Source organism: Corvus brachyrhynchos, unplaced genomic scaffold, assembly GCF_000691975.1.
Source record: "Corvus brachyrhynchos isolate BGI_N302 unplaced genomic scaffold, ASM69197v1 scaffold4, whole genome shotgun sequence".
NCBI classification, from domain to species: Eukaryota; Metazoa; Chordata; class Aves; order Passeriformes; family Corvidae; genus Corvus; species Corvus brachyrhynchos.
Genome location: NW_008237878.1, coordinates 6,522,284 through 6,545,845, shown reverse-complemented (window position 1 = coordinate 6,545,845; position 23,562 = coordinate 6,522,284). Strand labels below are relative to the sequence as shown.

Here is a 23,562-nt window from a genome sequence, read left to right as displayed (position 1 = left end):
TTTCATAATGGTCTGTGTGAACAGATCCCTTTCATTAATCCCCCACCTTGCCCTGGCCCCCAGAGAGCTTCTCAGCACCAGTCATCTCCCCTGTTCCAGCACTTCAAGCTGGATTTTGAGACAAGAGAAGCCTCTTGAGCACAGGATTTCCTGATTAAAATAGAGAGGGTGAGGGACACATAAAAAACAAAGAGCAGAGCAGACATCCCATATTCTTCCAGGGAACTTTAAAAATTTCAGCTCTTGGGAATAAAGGAATAGAAATGAAAGGTGTAAGTTCTGAACTGCCAAAAATATCTCACTTCCCTACCCCTCAGTGGGAGCATTGGGACTCACCAACCATCCTACTGAGGATCCAAAAACCCTTTTTCAAGAACAACTAAATCTGTAGGCTTCAGGGAAAGGTAAACAAGCACCCACACACATAAATAAAGCATGGTAATAAATGTCTTAATAATTAGCAGTGATACAGATGCAGCTGAGCAAACAGCCCTGGATCCAAAAAAACAAACAAGCCTTCTGCTTTGTGTCCTAGCTCCAGTGATAATTGCTCACACGCCTTCATCACAGGGGATCCCAAAGCCCTTAGTAAACAGAGACAGGGATGCGTATGGAATGGAAGCTGGGAGAGGCAGTGGAGTGGTGCAAACCTACTGCATGGGCTCCCAAAAGCCACCTCTGGGTCCAGCACAGTCACTGCCCACTGGTACCTCAAGGTGAGTGCACGGCCGCAGAGAGCATCTCCAGCAAATCCTTCTGCTCTCCAGGAACCCCACTTTCAGATTGCTGAGGGGGGAAAAAAAGGGACTGAGGAAAACTGGGCATGTTTCCCTGCTTTGCAGAGCAGCCCTAGTCCCCAACATCTGTGCTCATACGTTGCTCCAAAGCTGCCCTTGGGCTTGGTGGGACAGCACTGAACAGCACTTGGCCTCTGTGCTGGTCCAGGGCCATCTAGGACAAGACTAACGCTCGGTCAGGAGCAAATCTACAAGACTTTACTCTCAGTTATTTTTCGCTCAATTATACCAGAGGGAAATCGTGTTACGAGAGGGATCAATAAGGAAAACAGAGCTGGAGGAAGGAAGAGAGCGGTACAGAAACACACACGCTCACACAAACTCCTCTCTTCTGAACTCCAGCTCCAAAAAAAACCAACCCTTTGAACTTTCCCTTTGAGTCCTGAGCTCTTCTAGTTTTTTTCCTTCTTCTTTTTTTTTATTTCCCCCTCCAGACTCAAGGATTCATTTCTAACCTTAGAAAGAAAATCCTCCTTCTGTAACAGTCATTAATTGGCTTTGGGGAATCTGGGCCACCAGATATGCCCCTAATCCTATACACACTTCCAGTCCCATGTTCAGAGTTGGGTTGGCTGGCACTTCTCTCTGCAAGAGACTTGTTAGGGGAATTAGCTGCTTTCTTCAGCCACTGCAGCTGTCTGGCTTGATACATTTTTTAAATATGGGGGGAAGAAAAAAGGAAAAGGCAGTCAGCAGATCGTGTTGGGGAGACACTTATGTGAATTTTTCTCTCTCTAAATAGTACATTTCTCCATTATCAAGACACACAAAGCATTGTCAATCACCTTGTCCTAATACAAAAGCAAAGAGCTTGCCAAAAGGTTGGCAGCAATCAGCACATCCTTGTGGGTGGCAGGGTGTTATGAGAGCGAGTGCCACTTTGATAGGAGCTGTTTCGACTGGGAGGGTGTTTGTCATGATTTAAAACATTAAACCGTGGAAGTGGTACATAAAGGCTGACACAAAAATGTCTGAAAAACACGTCCACATGGCTTCTTCTCAAAGGTCCCAGGAGCCAAACACAGCTCAGGGTTGTGAATTCCCAGCTGCCCTTAGGAAATCTTCAGCTCAAACCTCTTCCAGTGTGGGGGGATTTACGAAGCAGTAGCCAATTGCAATTCACCACTTCCCCAGGTAGTCCCACCTCCAGACACTGTTCTCACATGCAGGGCATCTCCATGCAGCAGGTGGGAGATATTCCTCCACAACAAGGGGAAAGTGATTCCTGCAGAAGATAATTCAGGCAGGGGTCAAAATTAGGAGCCTCTTCCCAGAGATCCCACTCTCATATCCTTACCAGTACATACCAACAAGAACCAAAATGAAATTAAAACGAAGCTGAATTACTGTCTTGAACAAAAATAAGCCTATTCACCAATCCAAACACATATGAGAATCCTCACTAGAAGGAAAAAAAACCCCAACACATACGGTTTATTAAATTATTCTTTTTCTTATTACTGTCTCTCCTGGTTCAGACTGAGGCAATGAAAAGCTACGAGACACATTGATCTTGTGCTATTTCCCATTTAATACTGAAGCACTTGAAGCTCATGGGAAAGGTCATTCTGTCCACATCTCTACCTGAGGAGATTTGGATTGCACAAATGAACACCCAGACGCTGAAGTCTCCCACCCATCACACATGGCTATCCTTTTTGGGTCAAATCCTGCCAGACTACGTTCAGCATCCTGTTGGTGTTTTTTGAAAGATGCAAAGTGTCCTTTAAAAGGAGAAAAGCCAGCACAGGATGGAGTCGAGAGGCTCTCCAGCTGGAACGTTATCCTGGAAACAGCCATAAACTGTAGAGGTGAACTCCAAATAAAAGATCACACAGCAGGGACCTGGAGGTAAGCAGATGGCTTTGAGAACTGGGAGTCTCACACCAGCTACAAGCAAGTAATTACCAGCAAGTCACAGCTGGGCTGGACAACACGAGCAGCTGAAAATGTGACTATGCTAGGGTGACATGCTAGTGTGATCACACTGCCAGCATCCTCTGACACTTCTCCTCTCCCCTTGCTGGTCCTAATGCTACCAAATGTAGGGATTATTTCCTTTAGAGAAATCAGAGACTTTTCGCCATAGGAGGCCTCTAAAAACAGGGGTGGGAAGGAAGTTGACAAGATGCTCTGAAGTGGTGGATGAGTGTAGCTATCACTGCAAGAGGTGAGGAGCACATCCAGACGAATGCAGAGCTTGCCAAAGTGGCTCTTGAGACCTGGTGAGGCACAAGCTGAGGCTGGGAGGGAGATTTCTTCAGCCAGAGCTTGGGAGGGCAGTCTGGGGCCGCAATGTGGGAGTGACATTTCCGCTAGGCTTGGCCACAAGGATAGGAAAAACTGGATTCCTCACTGCCTGCTGTCCACGTGGGTCTGCTCTTGAACAAATACAGACAGGCTGCTCTGAAATCTTGGAATTTGCCCCCCTCCTGAGTTCCTGGCTGTAAGCCCCAGTTGGGAGGGAGCAGCTAGCACCAAATTTCTGATCCAGAATTGTGGGCTGGGCTGTAAAAGCCAAACCAACTTCAGCAGCCAGTCTGCTCCATGTGTCTGGCTTTTTTTTTCCAGCTTCTTTGTCCAATCTGTCTGGAGTGTAGATATATTGACAAACTCTCAGGAAGGACCTGCATTTCTTTTTGTGCATCTCTGGAAACGAGAACAAAGAAGATGCTGCTGAAATGTCTTCTCCATTGCAAGTTACTGTCAAGTAAGTTTGCAACTCTCTTCACATCCATCGGTGTGAAACTCTTGGGCAACAAGCTGATTTCTACCTCTGCTGAAACCTGGAAGCTCCTGGCCATTTCCTCATTGCTGGCCCTGGCAGCAGGAAAAGGTGCTGACCCCCACAGTGCTGAGCCTCCCAGTGCTGAGCCAGCTGCAAACCTCCCAAAAGTTTTGGCCTGCCTGGTAGAAATTACTACAAACATCATTCAAGCAAGGTAAATCAGAGCCCACACCTCCCTCAGACCCCCTCCCTTCTGCATTAGTTTTCTACCAGTGCTGTAGAGGTCTCCTGCAAAGGACCACCTGATGCTTTTGGACAAAGAAGAGAAACAGCATTTCATCAATGAAAGCAAACATACTCTTCCTCCCCACTGCCTCACCTCTGCCCCCTCCTTGCCCCCACCATACTGTCTCTTTTTCCTTTTTTTGTCACACCAGCAATTTCTGACAGATTTGGGCAAAGGCAGGCAGCTCTATACAGCCGGTGTGCAGGGATGTCAGTGTCAGATCCTCTGCTTTTCCCCTTTTTTCTCAGCGGCGCTCAGAGCCAGCCTCTCGGATCGACTGGCGAATGACATGCCTGGCTGGGCTGAGGCACTCATATCGACGTTTCCCCAGGGTGCTGCTCCTGATGGAGTTTGCAGCAGGAGCTAAAAGCCGCATACAGATAACTCTTCCTTCCCCTCGCTTCCTCTCCTTCGTCCCTTTCAGCAATTCAGGAGAAGAGGGTGAAGAAAATTGCACTTGGATTAAATAAACTAACAACCAGCACGCAGGGCTTTTAGCTGTAAGTGAGCCAAGTGTCCTGTAACATTAAATAAATGCAAGATTAACCTTCAAGGCTTCTACACTAAATTATTTATCTTGAGAGGCAAAGAGGTCGGGATTGAAACAAAGGGTAAATATTTGAGGAGCGCGCTGCGTGCGCTGGCTCTGTGGCTGTTTGCCCACAGTGCCGGTGCTGCCAGCACTTCCCTGCCGGGGGGACAGCCGTGGGCTGGCAGTGTCCCCAGCCCGTAATCACCCTGCGATTCAGCTGTGAGGGCAGCAGAGGGGACAGCCCTTGTGCCACCAGCCATGGCATCCTGCCTGGCAGAAGTTGTGAGGTTGGGGGAGAGCCCAAGTGACCTGACAGAGGCTGATAAGTTGCTGTGATTTCACCGAGCATCCCGGGCTCCGCAATTAGCAGTTGCATCTGCCTTCTGTACTGGAGTATTATTAACTGCATGATTTACATCCAACCATTTCTGCAGCCACTGTAGGCAGGGAATTACCTGATAACAAAATATCCTGCTGTTCATGCTAAGTGACAGACTCAGAAATATCAGTCTGTTTAATCAAAGCACTAACAACACCAAATAGATGAAAATATTCTGCCATTCCCTAGCTGATCTCCCGTGTTAAGATCCTTAAGAATTATTCTGTCTAAGATATGCCAATTATTTTCCTTTCAGTAAAAAAAATTAAAAAGTAGCCACTACTGGGAAAGCATACAGCATCTGTTTAACTGTGAATTGCAACTTTACAGTGTATTTTAAGGTGAGAAACACAAAAGACAGCTATGGCCAGGACCGATGTAATTAGTCAGGATGCACAACACCTTAAATTACCATCTCTGTGCTTTCTAGAACTGCCAGGCTTCAGAAAGAGAAGCAGCCAGGATCTCAGTGTTAACTCACCAGGAAAAACCTCCCCTAACACACCTTTTCCCTATAAAGAGCATCACCAACTCACTAATCAATGACTTTGCTTGCAGAGCCCATTTTCTCACCCACACTCCCATCCCAACCTGGTACAAAGGCAGACCACTGCAGGTGCCACAGACCTCACAAGATCACAACCCCCTGTGGCACTGCCCAGCACCTGCCACATGTTTGGTGTTAGATGCAAAAAAATTTGAGGGCGGGAGGAAAATGATAAAGCTGCAACCTATCAGATAAAAACATTTCAGCTAGTTGTCAATACAGCAAATTCACAGCATCGTAGTGAAAGCGTATGCAGGAGAGAGCAAGACCAGGCTGCCCACTGCCCCAGGCTGGTACTCAGCAGGATGGATGGAACTCCTCTGCCAGTTTCTCAGTCTGTCCCATCCATGTACAATGCATTAAACCCCTCGAAAGGTGTAAGGTCAGGGAGGGATTTTCTCTGAGTGAAGGGAATCAATGGAGTAGGATTTTTACCATCCTTCACAGCAGGGTGTGTGCTGTGGACTGTTGGATCATCTGCTTATGTCCATGTAGCAGAGCCCTGCTGTTTCAGAAATCAAAGGCACTGGCACTGCTCTTGATCCCTCAGTGTCTCTGAGGAGTGCTTCAGGTGGTGGGTTCAGTCTCCAGCACAGGGTGTGGGTGTGCCACAGGCTCCCCCCAGAAAATGCTGCATGCTCTCCCTCCTGCTCCTCTCCCCCTTGCACCGAAGCCTCACCCACCCAACACAGCCTCAAGAGCTGCTTGTCAAAAAACCCCTTCACTCCCAGCACTCCCATGAGACCCCAAGACACATCCAGGAGCAGTGTGGATCACAGAATCATAGACTAGATTGTGGTGGAAGAAACCTTAAAGACCATCCAATTCCAACCCCCTCCCGTGGGCAGGGACACCTACATGACCAGATTGCTCAAAGCCCTGTTCAACCTGGCCTTGAACACTTTCAAGAATGGGACATCCACAGCCTGTCTGGGCAACTTGTGCCAGGGCCTCGCAACCCTCAAAGCCATGAATTTATCCCTAATATCTAACGTAAGCCTACCATCTTTCAGTTTGAAGCCATCACCCCTTGTCCTATCACTTCCAGGCGACAGCAGGAGGAAAGCTGGAGATGAGATGCACAAAGGGACGAGCCACCCTCCCCTCCTGCCATGGGGATGTGTGATGCCTTCACTCATCAGCAGAGGAAGGCTTTCCCTCTGCTGCCAAAGAGCGGGAGTTTTAGGGTAGGATAGGTGACATGAGCAAGCTGTGAAACCCAAGTGGCACTGACATACACTGCTTTCTACCAATTATGAGCACAATAATAGGTAAAGAAGCCATAGCAACAAAAACTTGACCTGTTCCACTCCACAGATACAGCTGAAGCCCATTCTAGCTTTAATGTAGTCTCTTAACACCTACTGCTATTAATGGCTCCTGCATAATAAGGGGGATTACAGATCTATTACAGATCCGTCACCTCCTAAAGAATATGCCATTAATCATGACCATTTATTTGCAAATTGGTTTATAATTTTGCAAATCTTTTGCAAATTACTTTAAATAGCAGAGTGGGGGGCAAGGGACTTTCAAAGCAGACTTCCATGCTGATGCCTTCCTTGGCTAATGACCCATTTTGAGCCAAATCACTGCTTGTGCACATCTACATATATATATAGGTATTTATTTATGGGAGCAAACTGGATATGTGACAACCACACATTGTCTGGATCACAACCAGATATGTGAGTGACAGCAGGTAGCAGAGAACACACAGGACAGTGTATCTGTCTCTGCACAGATACCTTTTTACAGGCTGCTTCTCACCGGGGCAGCTTTTACAGATGAAGAGCAACTGAGTATTTGTGTGTGTGCCTGCACACTGGTGACACCACTGCCTGGGACACAGTGAATATCCCTGTGTGCATTTCCTTGGCCTTTCACCCAGCTGGTGTGCATGAGATTTGGAGGCTGGGCACGAGGTTCACACCCTCCTTACCTCAGTTGTGCAAAACCTTGGTGTTACACCTCACTCCAGAGCCAGCAGCTGATTCACTCCAACCAACTAAAAACCCCTCCAGCTGCTTGGAGAGTCCTCCAGGGCAGAGCACAGGACAAGAACAGATTGAACCCTTTCCACATCCCACAGCTCAGGCCAGGGTTGGGTGAGCACAGATAAACCCCCTACCCTCCCACCCTCACCCCTAGCTTCCATGAGGCTCTGCCCTTCTTTCCGGCTTTCCTTTAAACTGACCCCAAAATCCCCTTACCTACCAGAGCCTCCCCTCCCCTCTCCTCATCTCCAGCCTTTTGCATCCATCCCTGCTTCCTGCCCCTGCGGATTAAGTAGACTTTGCCTGGATTACAGCTGCCAATCAAGTTCAAGTGCATTTTTAATAGTTTAATTTGTGGCACAAGGTTTCAAATAAAATCATCAAGTGCAGTCGATTAAACTCATTAAGTCCTTACGGACTCGTCTGTGTACTGTGCTGTTATCAGATTCAGAGACATGAGAATTAATTAGGCCACTGTTATCCTTTGTCTGGATTACTGTGCCAGGCCCAGCAGCCGGGTGCTTTCCTGTGAAAGCATGAGGTCCATAATCTCCTTACGAGCACAACCGGGGAGACAGCGGCCTAAGAGATTTCTTCAGCATTCCTCAAAGATCAAACAACAAGAAACACACTGTTCTTTGATTTTTTTTTTCCCCTCCTCTCTTTTTCTTTCTCTTTTTTTTTCCCTCTACGTGCACAGCACAGCTCATGACTAAAGGCAGTTCAGTGGGGACAGGGCAGGTGAGTAGCAATGGGCTGCTGGTAGCAGGGCTCCACACACTGATCACTTCTTCCAGAGTACACCAGGGATGTCCTGCAAGGCTGCTTCTGCTTCAAAGGGATGCCCAACAACGCTTACTCACATCTGCTGGGGCTACTTCTCCACTGCCACATCCGCTGGGTCACTGCCCACATTTTGGGAGAGAGACTAAGGGTACCCAAAGGGACTAAGGGTACCCACTGCACCCCTACAGATCCAGAGTAATGTGAAATCACAGCTGATGCACAGCATAACTCACCAGGGTACCCCAGATGCTGTTGTTTCTGCAATGAGCGTCATACCTCCAGCACAGGCTTTACCTGCCTCTGGGAACCAATGCAGATGGTGACCTGCTTGGAGAGGCAGATGTGCAAGTGGGAAGGGCAGCACAAGCCCCTGGCTGCCAGGTCTGTAGAGATCTGAAGGTGAGGATGTACTGAGATGAGAGCCCATATGCATGCTCCAGTCTGTACGGCGGGGTATGGTGGGCAGATGGGCCAAGGTGAAAATAAACAGGATAAATGTAAACTCCCTGCACCTGACTGTACTTCCACTTGCAGTATTCTGGCCCCCTACCCATGGAGCAGGATCCCACAACACAAATACCAGCACAAAACAAGCTATATATTCTCTAAATAATTTGCCACCTACTCTGCTCAGTGGAGCAGAAATACATATTATATATTGTCCATCTCAACAGAGCTTTTAGCAAGCAACATCTCACATTTGTTACACCAACACAGGAAAACAGTGCCTGTACCATGCAAATGCCATTATAGGCAGCTGAACAACTGGAGCGCTGCAGCCCAGGGGAGGCTAATGGATTCCCTTCCCATGCCAGTAAGATCCAGCCACAGGCCTAAGTGAAGATGATACCAGAGAAGAATTTAAGAACCACAGGCAGATAAGCATCTCTGACTTTCTAATGCCATGAGAACCTTCACTGAGACCAGGGATCTGAAAATTTCTCCCCTCATAGTAAGGTTGCATCTCATTTATCAAAGTCAGCTATTACAGAGGAGGGCAGGAGGTGTGAGATCCACAGCCAGTGATGATAAGTAGGTGCCCATGTGTGAGAGCTGAGGGTTGCTGCCTCAGTCAGACCTTTGGTAGTGGAGTTAGCTGGTCCTTGACAAAGCAGTTATTTCCTAGAGCAACCTGTGTGCAGGAGGGCCTTAAAAAGGCATATTGCCAAAGAGGGGTTTATCCAAGAGGCTTTTCTGGTGGACCCAAATCCTTTCCAACGGGTCAGCTGCTGGCAAACATGCTGCAACAAATTTATGAGAACATAACCACGCTGTAAAGAGACAAACTTAAGGGACAAAGGAAAGTAATCCATATTTAGGCTGGCAAGGGTTTTGTGCTTGTTTTGAATTGCAGGTGAGGGAAGCTGAACTATAGCAATTTCTAGACTAAATCACTTGGGCCTGCCAGTACTTTTACCAGTTTATTACAGAAATTTACTCACAAGGGTCAGTGACCCCTCAGTCAGTGACTCCCCCAGGTGACTTCCTGAGCCATGTTAAGCTACGAGCATTTGTTCTCATTCCCTCTGATATTCTCTTTCTCTGCTCCTCCTCTCCCACTTCCCGTTTCATTCGCCTCCACTGAATCCCTTCTTTTTTTCTCTCTATTGTCAAATCCAGGGAGTAGGGTACAATGTGACAAGACAGTGGTGGCAGAACAATGAGGGATGTAGATGTGAAGGAGCAACAGAGAGGCAAAAGGGCTGGGGATGTTTGCCGAGAAGCCTGAATGTGATGGAGGGGAAAGGGAGGTGTGAGGAGCTGCAGGAACGGCAGCAAGGCAGCTGCACTTTTGGGAAAGATGAGGATTTTCATACCTGCTCCCCTGTACAGGTAATACGAAGACAATGATGAGGAAGAAAGAAAAGATGCAGCCTCCAAGATGCAAAAGGTCCCCAGAACCATTTTAGCTACTAAGGTGCAGAGAGAACAATGGCAGCTGCAGAGCATAAGGAGAGGAAGAGGCATTAAGATTCGGCACAGAGGAGGAGGACTAAAGGGCAGAGCAGTGGTTATGGGCAAGAGGGAAAAAGTCTGATAGCATTGAAGGAGATAAAAAAGAGGGCTGTGTTTTAATGGAGAGGAGTGCATTCCCTCCAATAGTGGGCAGCCAAGAGTGTCAGGTGAATTCTGCTTCCCTCTCCTAAATGTGAGTGCAAACAATCATGCATTCCCTGAGCCCAGAACATCTGCACTTGGACAAGATGAATCCTACTGAAACCTTGTACCACCTTAACCAAACTGGTGCAGGTTCAGAGCACTTTTCTGCAACTGGAAAAGTTCTCCAGGCCTGGCATAAATCCAACCCTCAGCATTTCCCCAGTAGAAGTGTAAGCAGAAATTCTTCAGGAAATACTTAATACACGTCCCTGGAATATAAATTGCTGAAAGTATAAAGGCAACCCAGTCTACAACAGGATCTCTTCTGCTGTCCCAGCCCAGCCAACCTCCTCCTGCTTCTGTGGTTCTCCACAGATTATAAATCACAAGTGAAAACATACAGAGCAAGCAGGCTTCCTTTTTCCTTCCCAACTCCAGGAGAGTCTCCGTGCGGTGTCTCCTTCTCACTCATTTGTTTTTTCTTTCTTCTCCCCTCATGCACGCTTAAGAAATTGATAAATGTCTCTTTAAGGACGTGTCTGCCGCCTTGCCGCGCACCCTTATAAATCAGATAAATATCTCAAGGATCCTTATCCTGGGAAAATTGAGATAATTGCACTAAATTGAAGAGCCTCTATTTTTTTTTCTTCCTCACCCCCTCCCATCCTTCTTCTCTTTTCAGCTGGAGTCTCTTGTAGTAACAGGTGTGCTGACTGCTAATTCCTGCCCAGGAATTACCCCCTCCATCTGAAGGGATGGCCCTCAATAGCTCCAGGCTACCTCCTGAAGTGAATTTTAACCAAGATACCACATCAGTCGGCAACATTTTCATAGCTCTATCTGGGTCTCTCCTGGAAGAGTTCACCCTTGCTGGTGCACCTCTGACACCCACCTGCTCAGGAGGTATCTCTGCAATATGAGTGGAGGGTTGTGTCTGTAAGGGGTAAAGCAAGTTTGGCTCCGACACTCCCCTTCTGCCATGGACTGGTGCTGTAGCTGGAAAAAGGGAAAACAGAAAAAAAAAAATGGAAGGATGGATATGAACAGGATTCAGGTGAAAGAAGCTGGAGCATTAAGAAACAGCAGAAAAATTAGCACGGTAGTCAAGTCAAATTACAACAAGTCAAATCAAGTGAAGAAGGTCCTCAGTGATCTAAACCTGCTCCAAGCAGGTCCTGAGGTCTCTTTCAACCCACACCTCTTGGTCCCATGGCAGAACAGAGGAACACTATTGCTATGTGGGGGGAGGCAAAGACCCCAAAATCAGTCCCCATTTCTCAGTGTAATCATAATGTACTTCTTCCCCACCTACAGAAGTGAGAACACCTCCCACCAGCAGCACCAGTTATGTTGAGGTGTTATCCCTCCCTTCCACCAAAGGAAGGAGCCACCAGAAGAGCACGGACAGGGCAGCAGGTGAAGAGATCAAGGAACAAATTGTCACCCTGCTGGTTTTCTCCCAGGTGAAGAAAACTCTACAAACCAGAAGCCTACAACTGTGTTTTACTTTTGGTGCTCTACAGCCAAACACACAAGATAATTGGGACTGTCAGAGGGACTGAAGGTGACTGATGCTGCAATCCAAAAGGGATGATTACTTCTCCAAGAGATTTCCAAGGAACACCTGGGGTCACCAGGGGCGCCAGCAAAAAGTACTTTTAGGTGACTTTGCATCAGACAGGAAGATAAGCTCAGAAGGTTCTCAGTGAGCAGAGATGAATCTACACTCAGAAAACTCAGGAGGTAGCAGGCAGGGGATGGTGACACAATGGTGCTCAGTATGGCCCTCAAAACCACAGGCCTCTTCCAAGTACAAATTAGACCTTCCAGCCCAGCCAGCTTCTCTAAAGCCTGAACTGGATGGAGGAAAGCAGAACAGACTAGCTCCAAGCCCCAGGAGATAATCACTGAGCTTGGGCAAGTGGCACTGAGCCTGCAGGTGTGTTGAGAGAGGAGGACAACAGCTGTTTCTACTTCACCCAGGTCCTCCATGCCAGGACAACCTTCCTTCACTCCCAGCAGAGCCACAGCTCTCTGCAAATTCATCAGGGCCCATTCTGTGTAAAATGCTCTCATGTACAATAAAAATAGCCCAAGACCCCAGGCAGGGCTGAAACAAGTCGAGTGTGGTGGCTGAATAAAGTGGCTCAGAGCTGTGAGTCCAGCCAGAGCTCTGCCAGCACATCTCTAGAGGAAATAGTTTTCAACTGAAGGACAGTCCATTCAGATTTGATATAAAGATTAAGTTTTTTACAGTAAGGGTGGTAAAACACTGGCACAAGCTGCCTGGAGAGGTTGTAGATGCCCCATCCCTGGAAATGTTCAAGGTCAGATTGGACAGGGCTCTGAGTAATCTGATCTAGTTGAAGATGTTTCTGCTCATTGCAGGGGGTTGGACTAGATGGCCTTTAAAGGTCCTGTCCAACCCAAACTATTTTATGTTTCCACAATCTCCACCCATTCCAGGTTTGCGGTGGAAAGAAACAAATTTTGGGAAGGTGGGAAACAGCTGCTCTGAAGTCCTCTGAGGAAGAGGAGATGGAAAGAAGACTCATGATCAACTCCCTCTTTTCAGTTGCAGCCCATATTTTCTCACCTTTCTCTGCCAAAATACCAGAAACAGCCACCACAGGGCACCATGTCCTGTACCCAGAACAGGTGCAGTAAACGGTGACTCCCTTGCTTGCTCTATGTCATCCACATAGACCCAATGTGAATTTAAAAGTAGCATCACCAATGCAGAAAAGGGGGGTTGGTTCTCCATAGCTCCCCTCAACCCTTGCCCCGGCTCTGCAAAGAGGCTGAGCGCAGCTTTCAGTGCTTATGGGACAGGATGACCCCTACCCAGCCTTCAGAGTCTCTCCTGGCATCAGCAGGCTCCACACAACATCTCCGTTCCTCTCAGGAAGAATAGGCTTGACGGTGTTTTGACTCCTTTCTCAGAGACTCCCACATGGCACTTCACAATCCAACTTTGCTCTTAAATACACATCCTGGGCTGCATCCCAGAGATGTGTGTCAGGCACGAAGTGCTGTCAGTCAGCCCCAGTCACAACACATCAGGGCTTAGGAGAAGTCTGACTGATCAGGGCGAGGGGGGAGGAAGCACAGGAATGAGAAGAAAAGGCTGAACAGCAAAAAAAAAAAAAGAGGAGAAAGACAAATCAAGCAGGAAAATGGCAGGAACTATTCCATACAGGAAAGGATGTTTTTCATCTGCAATATAGCAGCAGTGTCGGGCACCAAACAGGACAAAGATGCTCAGATACAGGTTCACAGAGAGGAGGGTGGAGGAAACTCCTGGGAGGGCTCCTGGGCTGAAGTCCGGTGTCTCTCATTCATGTGGCTTCAGGCAGCAGGGGCTGAAACGCGCTGCCACATCAGCAGCATGGCAATTAATGTAAAGTGGGCTGTGGCGACAAAGCTACCAGATAAAATGTGTGCCTGGCCAAATGCCACTCCAGAGCTGGCTCCGATGGCAGCACCCTCAGCCAAGAACGACCAAACAGTCACGGCACTGTGGCTGCCTCTCCTGTGCCACGGAGGAGTTCACGGAGCGCAGGGAACGTTCACTGCAGGAATGACGTGGGGTAGTTCTCATGCCGCCATCCCTTTTCCTACATAGGAAGGTACCTGCAATTCTAACAGTCAAGAAAGACAAAGCTGGACAAAATAGGAGCAACTGAGGAATCAGCTAAAGCTGTGCTCATTTGAAAGCAAAGGTGAATAAGTTTAAACAGACATTCAGAGGAATGCCTATGAGAGGGCACTGCAGTGGAGAGGGAGGAGGTCCCTCCCCTTTCTGGGAGAGGAAGGACTTGGAGAGGAGACCTGGAACATTGCATAAAAGTTTGAGATTACTCAAGTATGCTCATTCTGTGAATTTCAGTATCTTCCACCATGCATGAAATGAGTAAATATTCATTGGGCTGAAGAGAAAGCGAGGAGAGCAATGAGGAGAGATGGCTCCATAGCATAATTTATATAAGTATTCACCGGAGCTTGAACAGGAACCCACATCTCCCCTACTCCCAGGTGAGTGCCTGAGCTTCTAGGCTGAAAGTCCTGCTTCTTTTCACTTGCTCACTGCAACCCAAGGTTTAAAAAATATTTAATTACTCCTTCTAATGTTGAAAAGTCCAAATAGGAGGACTGAGCAGATTCTCCTGCCAGCTCAAAATCAGAATTACCTGACAATCAAGAGGGTCTTTCCAGGTGGGTTCAAGTCTCTTCCAAAGGGAGAAAAGATAGAAGCAGGGAGTGCTCTAGCCATGACACTATTTTGTGAGAGTGGCCAAAGTTTCTCACTCCATGCAGACCCTGATCTCTGAGCCATGCCCAGAAGATGCTTCATAGACTGGGCTTTGCCAGTAAGCCAGATGTGCTCAGAGTAACCTGGCGTTCCAACAGCACTGACTGGTTTAGCACACCAAAAACAGAGGTGAGTCTGGCAGAGAGAAGAAGCAGATCCTCAGGAGGATGGGAAACAGAAATATGGCAATGATATTGCAAGGCAGCTGACCAGGGGTTCTGAGGATCCAAACTACACCTCTATAGCTGTTTTTATGTCTGGGATTTCTCCACAAATCCATGAAAGAGGACAACAGACTTGTGCTCACCTACATCACGAATACAAAGGAAGGAACCTCATGAGGAACCGGCTGCTCAGGCAAAGCATTCCCATGCAAACCCCAGTGCATCTCATCACTCTCTTGCCTACAAGGAGGCACGGTTACCTCTCTAGCTCATAAAGGGGGTGAGGGGCACAAGCCCTCACTCCCTCTTGCATAAGGACTGTCTGCACCTCTGGCTTCATGGGCTGAGTTTAGCCAGCTCACGTAGCATTGCGTTGGATTTTTCTTTCAGCTGCATGAGAGACAAAGGGAATGAAGTGGGTGGTGTACACTCTGGCTTCACGAGGCATTCGCTAATCTCTGAGGAGGAACCTTATTAGAGAAATTGAAAAGGTCATTAGGGGTAGGGATGGGAAGCTCTAGAAATTACACATCACCTAGAAAAATGACCAGAAGAAATGGGAGTCTCTGTGCAAGCTGGCTCATGGGGAAAAGTGAGTCCATCACTCTTCCTTCCTTATATTCCCCATATTCGAAGTCACTGATGTGGTGAACTGACCCTGGCTGGATGTCAGGTGCCCACCAAAGCTGCTCTACCACTCCCTGTCTCAGCTGGACAGGAGAGAGAAAATATAATGAAGACTCAAGGGTCAAGATAAGGACAGGGAGAGATCACTTACAGCTACCGTCATGGGCAAAACAGATTCATCTTGGGGAAATTAATTTAATTTAATCCTTTAAACCTTGGGAGTCTGTGCTCAGTCATTTACTCTCACCCTGGAAGAGAGCTTGTGAGTCTGACCAGTAGGCCAGCACTCTTGCAAGTCACTTTTCTGATCCAACAAGGGAAGAAGAAATGGCTGTAGAACGGAGGATACAGAGAGCCTTGCCTTTCACTGGCTCATCTGAATCATAATTAGAAAGTGCTGCAAAACATCTCTGCAAACCCAAGAGGAAACCAGCCTGCCCTTCACCCTGTAGGGAGATCAGTCCAACAGCACGTGCTCGCGAGCCCCGGCCCAGCTCCGGCTGGGTTAATGTGACAATCCATTTCTGACAGCGTGTCAATACAAAGCAATTTAGGAGTGCATGAAGAATCGACCCAAGGTAACAGGCAATTTCTCCGCTCTGTTGCTTAGACGGAAGTGGGGACCAATGAGGCCACAGTCTCGGAGCACACTGAGCTCGGCAGGGCCCGCTCTGCCGGCACGTGCTGGCATCTTAGCAGCACTCACCAGAGAGAAGGGTGGAACAAGGCAGGAGCAAGACACCTGCTGTGAGACACAGTCTCGGGATGGCGACAAAGAAGAGTTGAGGGTGGCATCCCATAAAAGTTTTGTTAATTGGGAGGTATTTGGATATGTAAAGTAACAAACTGGCTGAAACAGAGTAGATAGACTTAAACATACAGATGATTATAAGGCAGCACCTCAGCCTCGGGCTCATGCCACGTTCCCTGTGGGCAGGGACCCACTGCTGACCCTCGCCAAGCTGGAGAGGGGCAAGCAGATGGTGCAGGCAACCCAAAAAACTGATTCCAAAAAGTCATCTCTTCTTTTAAGTCAAACTTAGAGCATGCCTGCATGGGACCCGAAGCACTAACACCATGCTGCTGCCCTTCTTCCGTGTACTCAAGGAGCACATTTCACACTGGTGCATCTCTCCACGCAGGGGATAAGAGAGGCCATGGGAATTAGCAGGGAGGGGCAGAGAGTGCTGTGGGACAGGAATTGGAAGGCACTGGCATCACTAAAGGCTGAGCTGCCCTCCTTCCCTCTCTGTCACAGCACAGATTGCAGGGAGGGCCCTCATTTGCCTCTTGCCCACATGGTAGCCACCAGCAGCCATCTCAGAGCACTGCCTCCACGCCGTGAAAGTACATTGGCACAAACAGCAGGGCTGGCATGGAAAAGTGGAGGGCGAGCCCAATCCAAGCGAATCTGTTTGCAAACGCAGAGCGCAGCAGCAGCGTGCTGGCAGTGCTCATCCAGCACGATGGGCTGAGGGACACTCCCACCACACTAAAAGCATCTCAGTCTGTCATTATTAAAGCAGAAAACACAACAGATGCAGCCTGTGCCACCGAGTCCAGGCTTTTGCTCCCTCGCAACTCAGGATGTTGCACTCTGAAGAGCTGATTCTGATCACTCACTCACCTAGAGAGGCCAGAAGTGCCGCCTCCTCTGAAAGAGTCGGGAGAAACTACCCTTGCTGCCTATTTTTTAGATGGAACAACTTTAAACCAGGCTGAGCTTCCCACCCATGCCACGCACAGCAGCTGTGGAGGGTGCCAAGCATGGAAACACAGAAGTCAAAAAAGGAGGAATGGATAGAGAGAGGAAATATAACATTGTTGTAACTCTGCCAGAATAACATGCTGGTTTAAACCTATCCTTGGACATATTTTTATCTGGGACATCATGGGATACAGCCAGGGAGGCAGGGTTTGAGGTTGGATCCTTTTTGTGTGGTTGCATTAAGAGTAAGATTCCCACTTTATTTTGATTTAATAAGCTAGTTAAAGCATGTTAACAAAATTAAAAGCATTATTAAAGGCAGATGTACTGGTGTACAAATAGCTAAGCATCAGTTTTGACTTTAGATGATCCACAGCTTCAGCGTATGCTTCTAATAACCAGCTGTCACTTACCAGAGATGTGGTAAGTCTCTTATTAAATCCTAAATGGGCATATGGATGTTACATTTAAAGTAGTATTTTCCCCTCCTCACTTCTATCTTTTCCCACAGGCAACTGAGCCAACTCACAAATTTCCTGCATCATTTTTTCCCTTTGCTAATGGGGTGCATGTTGAGATCAGAAGGACCAAATGATGACCTGTCTTTATGTTTTCTACATCCCTTTGGAAAAATCCATATGACTCTCTGTGTGTCAAAAGAGTCATAACACATCCCAGATGCCTCAGTACTAATTGCACTTTTTCTGCTTGAAGCCACCAAAGTCCCCTGAGAAGCCATTCAAGCACAAGCCCATTTTGTCCAGCGCTGCCATGTTCCTGAACAGCTTGCAGTAACAGGCTGGTGAGCACAGCTCTTGGAGGAGCCACCACCACCAGCCCAGCACGAACACCTCCTTCAACACAAACTGCATGTTCAGGGGATCCAGAAACTGGGGCACTGTCGGGCTTGTGAGAAGCAAAATCTGTTTCTAGGATGGGAGTAGGGGAGAAGGGTTAAGAGAGAAAATCAATCGCATTTGCAAGGTTCCAGTAGGACTACAGTAGAAGTGCCATCAAATTGAAACAGTGCTTGAAATCAGGAAAACACTTCCACCATCCACCATTTTTCACATCTTTTTCTTTTTAACTGAGGTAAATGCACTCAAGAGTGCAGGAGTCAGTACCTTCCAGCATTGTGGTCTCTACAGGATGCCATCTGGGACCTGCCTCAGCCCAGGTGCCAGCCACATGCACCAGGAGGAGATGATGCCAGCAAACCCCACCATGCCGGAAAGCTTTGCCTTGGTCCTTTTTCCATCTACATCAGCAGCAGAAGACAAGGCTTTGGACACACCAAGAAAGAGCATCTATGAATATGTTGCTGTAACAGAAACAGACCTTCCTTGCCCCCCACAGAGGTGAACAGCTGGACTGCCTTCCGCAGGCAATGGCCACTGCTGCCCCAGCAAGCAGAGGAGAGCATCAGGGCACTTGCTCTCCTCTAGACACTGCTATCAGCCATAAACACAGGATATTTGTGGTCTAAACCTTTCAATCCTTATGTCTGAAGGTCCTGTACATTGTGCTATCAATCATTTAGAGGAATATTAAACTGCTGGAGAGCTGACGATATCATTTGCTATGTTCATTCCCTTGAGGATCAAGTGTCTCAGTGAGAGCAGGAGCAGAGTCCAAACATGGAGCCTCCCCTATCCCTGATCTCATTACGGGCCCTGCTGCTTCCACAAACCCCTTTTCCCTTCAGGTCTCTCTTCCCACAGCATTGACCACAGCTCATAAATTAGTAAGTGCATGCATTTTTCAAAATCAGGTTTGTGGAGAGCAGATGTTGAAGATGAAGTGGAGGGGAGAAGGGGGAAGAAAACAAAAACCAACACATACAAAAATTCAAACACTGTGAAATGTTTAACAACATGTAAGTCCTTCAAAGCCACAAACCCCTTGGTCCCTGTCCCTGGCTGGATTCACTAATAGGTTTGCTGCCAGTCCCAGTGTGGAAGGCAGGGGTGCACGAGGACCCTGAACCCTCTGTTTTGCCTCCAATTATATGCCAAGTTAAAACTCAGGGAAAAACAAAAACAACCAACCTAATCCACAGTCATTCTTTAATCCTGTGCATCTTATTAAAAGCAAGAGGACAAGATAATCCACCCAGACTGGCAAGTTGGAGGCTGCTCATTTCCTCTCCAGAGGAAATCAGCTCGTGTTTTCTCCTGAGGATCCCAAGAGGCCCGAGTCCAAAGACACTGACAATATGCTACAGAAAAGAAAAAAAAAATTTAGAAAGGAAGGTAATTATGGAAAAGGTTCAGAGGAAAACATATTTCTGCAGTGCTGCTGAGGCCAAGCAGGAGCTGTCCATGCAGCAGGAGCTGCTGGGTCCCCACTCCTGGTCATCAGAGGATCACACTGGAGAGGCAGAGCTGGGACAGGAGTTAGAGGGATGGGCAGCTCCAGGGATTAGGCACCAACAGCCTGAGCTACAAAAAGGCTGAAGGAGACAAAAGACACTGTCTCCCCATCTGTGCAGCCAAAGAGCTCTAGGCTGGCCAGGTCACACAGCTGGAAAGAGCTGGGAAGGGGGGACCTTGATGCAGGCACTCGCTCTGCACTTACATTCTTATCCCTTGCTCTGTCAGGTCCCCTTAGGCAAAGGATGGAGGCAGCTCAGAGGAACAAACACACCCAGTAGGACACAACAGCTCTGCATGCCATGGCCCCAGGTGCTGGAGAGGTGTCAAAAGCCAGGAGGAGCAACAAACCTGACAGAGCAAAGGTACCAATGTCACTGTTTCCCTCAGGAAAGGTGGGAAAGAGGAGCTGTAAAGTCAGCAATGCCTTCACGAATGTGATGGATGAAGACATACGACAGGATGGAAGATCATTTTGGGCCACCACCTCTTGGACAAAAGAAATAGAAGTAGCTCCGTTAGGAGAGTGCTGAAAGTTTGGATGGACACTGAGATTTCTGTTAATGTTAATAATAAAAAGAGAGAAACGATGAAAAATGTCCCTTCTAGGAGACTAACTACCCAAATAAAACCTAAAAACTGCAACAGTGAAAGCTCACACATCCTAGATGGAACAGTTAAAGACTTGAACATCAACTGTAGATGCATCATCAAGACATGATTGTGACTTAGACTCGATATTGGTGAATGATAAAAACACAGTGGAAGAGATGTAACTGGAAAATAACCTTGGACAGAGTGGTTTATTTAAAACTCTTGCCTCATTTTGACTTACTCTAAACAGAACAGACAGATAAACAACAGCAGAGTGCTGCCTAAAGGTTCCTGGTTTCAAAAGGGCAAACCCAGCCTTGCCTATAAAAGGCAGGTTCAAATGTCTTTGAACCAAAGGCAAAGCTCCCTGGGGACTTCACCCCAAACACAGAAAAATAGTGAAGGAGTAGGTCCTGGGCAGCTCCTAACTTGCTAGAATGAGTAGAGCAATGCAGACAAAAGGAATAAGAAGAGAGCACAGAAAGGGAAATGATTAACCAGCAAAGAGCAAAGATTTTAGGGGCTGAAAATAGAAGGGATGGAGTGGGAAATGCCAAATGTCAAATGAGTTAGACCTGAGGAAGGATATTAAATAGTGAGAGGTTCTCTGGTCATACAAACACAAAAGTAATAAAGATAGAAGAAGCAGTGCTGTGATTCAGTCTGTGGGAAGAGAGTTCACAGGAAATCTAGGTGAGGTCCCAAGACTAAACAAATTCTTCTCAGCAGCTCTGGACAGTGACAATAATTACAAGCATATGAACTTAGCTGAGTGGCTGATATGGAAAATGTACTTACCACAGCTGAGAGAGAAGGGAAGATCCAAGACCTTTCTGTGATCAAATCACTAGGCCAGGTATCTCACAACCCAGATTCCTGGAGGAACTATTCCATGAAACAGACAGATTGAGAGCAAGGGCTTCAATAAATCCACCAGTAAGGAGGTGAGGAACATAAAATGCAGCACCTGTAAGTAAGAAGGATGAAAAAGCAATCTGAGCAGCTGTCACCCACGGCCCTCTGCAAGGGAGGAAGCAAAGACTGGGCAGGGCTGTGAAACGTGCGGGATGCAGGACTATCCCATTTGGGATTGTTTTTATTTTTATCTCACCTTTTTGTGCTACTAACTGATCTTCTAGGTAAAGGAAAATACACATTTTAGTGAATCAATTAATGAAGGGCCATGATTTGCTGTGAGAAAGAGGAAGAGCTTATCCCAGGCACTACAGTGGCAGAGTAGGATTTGATGGAGGGATACCTGTGGACAAGGAGGGAAGGGTGCAGCTTGCAGGGAGTTTAGCAGTGGAGCTCCCTGCAGAGTGGTCTCAGGATTTGTCCTGGTCAACAATTTCCCTAATGAGTCTTTCTTAATTAAACTAGCCTATGAGAAGCAGGAGAAACCAGGGAAGACAACTGGAAGCACAGCCTGAACACAGCTCAATCCCTGAAGGAAACCATATAGTTTTCAAGAATTTCTGCCGCAAATGGGGAATTCATAAGTTGAAAATGATTGAAGAGGAAAGGACTTTGATTGTAGGAGTCAATTACAGGCTGATTAGTGAGATAAAGGCACAAAACAGGTAAATTTGATCCTAAGGTGTATGCAGGGGAGGATTTCCAGCAGAGGAGGGCATCTCCCAATTCACAAATTAAACTGGTCAGCCACTCTCAAGAGCAACAATAGATGCAAAGAAAGGCTGTCAGGATAACCAGTGGATGGGAAATGGCCCAAGCAGAGCAGGTACATGAATTTTTTTATTTATTATCAGGATGAAGGAGATGTGATTTCTGTCTCCTTTCCAACTATAGTCAGTAAACATGGGAAAAAGCAATGGTGGTAGAAGGATGACATGAGTACTAAAAATATATAAGCTAGAAACATGTCTAAGCTCAAAATTATGCCTCACCAGAGTAGGGAGGCAGCTGGGGCAAACAATGAAAAAACAAAGAAGGAAGTCTTTTTAAGATGGGTCCTGCTAGGAGTATGAAAGGGATTTTATGAGGTGGTTCCCAGCTGGGAATTTGGCCAAGGTACTGGGGTTAACACACTCACTACTCTGAAAAGTACCAAGGGATTTTCAGCAGCCAGAAATTACCAAGACCTTGGTTTTAAATCTCCACTGCTGAAATGCAACTATTTACTCAGCGCAGTTCCACTTGAGCAACTATGTGAAATGCTGCTCTGAGACTCCCTAAAGTCTCCCGGGGAGCAGGCAAAAAAATACATATATTCTGTCTGGAGCTGATTCTCTTTCCACACATCTGTCCCTCTCGTCCTGCCTCACCACTAACAGGATTTGCATCAGAGTAGGCCAGCTCTCAGAGCCAGGCAGCTCCCAGCCCCTCTCCCTGAGCCTGTCACACCGTGGAGACATCGCCTTTGGACATTTAAGCACAAGGAGCAGGGTCCTGGGCAGCCAGGGGGGACATTGGCCACACAACAAACACCTCTGTACCCCTCCTGGCAAGCAGAGAATGAGTTCAGGCATCGCAGGCTATTGTACAGTTTAGACATGTCCAAGCAATTCCAGCTAGGAGCAGATGCTTTCAGAGCCACTCAAGACTTCCTTAATAACACAGGCTTACCTGGACTGAAAGAAAACTGAGCCATCTCCATCCTAAGCCAAATGAGAAGGTACCAGCAGCCTCCATGGTACCCAGGTAGCAAAGAGCTCATTTTAACAGGCATCATGTACATGGGAACAGACACTGTTTAGGACACCCATTGTCCCAATGCCTGGGTATATTTTTTTATGCTCAATGCAATGTGTTTTCTTGCAACAACCACCAGACTCTGCAAAAAAGAGAATGCTCAGCCAGGGCTCCCCATTTCTGGGGGGAATTATTTTGGGTTTTTAAAGCCTTGTCCCTTCTTTTACTCCGTATTATTTGTGCTGAATGATAGAGGGGAAAGACCCCGCACCAAAGCCTGGACACGAACCAGGGAGCACTAAAATCCTGCCCTACCAGCAGTGACCAGCATCCACAGCACAGTGTGCAAATGCCAAAGCACCACAAAAGAGCAAACCTGAGCAGAATAAATCCTCCTCCAGCTGCTTGTTGTTCATCCCTTGCTGCTCAGTTTGGCAGCAGGGCTGAACCAAGAGGGAAGCCCAGATGCTGGGAATGGGGCAGCAGGCAGAAGGGTGCTCTGCAGTGGGCTCTTCTTCCCACAGGTGTTTACATGCCACTGGGCAGAGAGGTGGATGGAAGCAGATGGAGTGGTTGACACATAGAGGTTTAGCAGTGAAACCTCCCAGTCCTGTGAGCCCATAACTTGCCACAAGAGTAGCAGGTCAGTCCCCAGCACGGTAACTTCAAAGGTTGCCAACAAGATGAGGTGCAGCTGACACTTACCCGTCCTGCTCCTTGTCCCAAGGAAGAACCTTTCACTTTCCTCAACTTCGGGAGGCTCTCAGGAGCTGAAATCACAACAGAAAAGGGCCAAACAAACTGCATGGGGTGCTGGGAGAGATGTGCCCAGTGCTGATCTGTCCCACCCCATAGCCAGCCCTGCCTTTGCACTTCACACCCACTGGTGAAACTGGGGGGCCTGGCACCCCTCACCACCCCAGCCCCCTCGGAGAGGGGCCAGCAGGGGCCCAGGCTTCCCAGTCCCCAGTGGTCCCTCTC

The 23,562-nt window shown here is 47.6% G+C and overlaps 1 long non-coding RNA gene across 1 annotated transcript; it reads right to left on the bottom strand.

Annotated features, from left to right (window-relative positions):
- Window positions 1–548: 548 nt before the first annotated feature.
- On the bottom strand, window positions 549–23,562 carry LOC108446240. The gene is made up of 4 exons (XR_001861376.1): window positions 23,287–23,562; window positions 20,728–20,896; window positions 11,045–11,148; window positions 549–2,022 (listed from the first exon to the last, which is right to left on the bottom strand). It is a non-coding gene; the product is annotated as an uncharacterized LOC108446240 (long non-coding RNA).